Here is a 1,111-nt window from a genome sequence, read left to right as displayed (position 1 = left end):
TGTTTCCGCCCGGGATCGAACCGGGGACCTTGCGCGTGTGAGGCGCACGTGATAACCGCTACACCACGGAAACGGGTAGCAATCCGGGCCCAAAATAACGGGTAAAGGAAAGCGATTTTCAAAGAGCGACTGCTGCTTTCGTGGATGAGATGTTTGACCGAATATTGCAACTTCTCTTCCGTGACGAGATGACGTCGCTCGTTTTCTCGTCTGCAACGGTGCAACAAGTGCAATTCAAGCACGTACGCCGTTCAAAAAGCCGTATTTTTCGCCCACAATGTGCGAAGAAACGAAAGCGATAGCTGCAGTACGGTCGCGCAATGCGAGTGGAATGGTGCCGTCGCGTTCCCGAGGACGGAGATACGACGTGGTTAATTCTCGTTCGCGTCGTGGAAGCCACTAACGACTGCCACCGGTGATCCCTGAAGTGGGTAAGCGCTAGCGATGCGCGAACTTTTTGCGAACCTGAGGTTCGAAGATAGAAAAAGGGTTCGAAAGGTCCGGAAAGTTTCGAACGTCGTGCCTAGTACATAAGAATTTCGACGATTTTCGATCTTTGAATTTTTGGCGCCGAGAGATTGGGTTGTTTTCGAACTTTCGATTTTTTACGCTATGAAATTTGGCATTTTCGAACTTATTAAGCCAAGAAATTTGACGGTTTTCGACCTTTCGAACCTGCTGAGTTGAAAAGTTCGCCGAACTTAAACTTCTGAACAAAAGCTCGACAAAGTTCGAACCAAGTTTGCTCCAAACTCGCAAGGTGTCAACGTGTGAAGTGGAGTTAAAATTGCACTCGTAGACTGGCCGTTCGCTGCTCGTGCCTCAAACGACGCGCTTGTGAAGTACTGAATGATCGCTTTGGAGCGGCCTCGTACTCAGGCAGCACACAGTATTGCGCCCATATTGGTGTGGCATCGCAGAAATAGGGCTAATATCATCCTCATACTGCCGATACTGGCGCTGGATCGTAAAGATCGGGCCAGCATTACAGCGATGTGGCCGATGTCGGCGGAAGATCAACTGGGCCGGCTAACGCCACGCTGATATACAGTATCCAGCGCCGTTTTCCGGTAATTTGTCGGGTCCGAACCGGCTATATCGGCCGGTATTA

The 1,111-nt window shown here is 50.3% G+C and overlaps 1 non-coding gene across 1 annotated transcript; it reads right to left on the bottom strand.

The window, feature by feature from the left end:
• Nucleotides 1–73, bottom strand: Trnav-cac. The gene has a single exon. It is a non-coding gene; the product is annotated as a tRNA-Val (tRNA).
• Nucleotides 74–1,111: the final 1,038 nt, after the last annotated feature.

This window comes from Ixodes scapularis, unplaced genomic scaffold (assembly GCF_016920785.2).
Source record: "Ixodes scapularis isolate PalLabHiFi unplaced genomic scaffold, ASM1692078v2 PGA_scaffold8__174_contigs__length_109621045, whole genome shotgun sequence".
Classification (NCBI taxonomy): Eukaryota; Metazoa; Arthropoda; class Arachnida; order Ixodida; family Ixodidae; genus Ixodes; species Ixodes scapularis.
The sequence above is the reverse complement of the archived record's forward strand: the minus strand, read 5'-3'. Positions and strand labels throughout refer to the sequence as shown.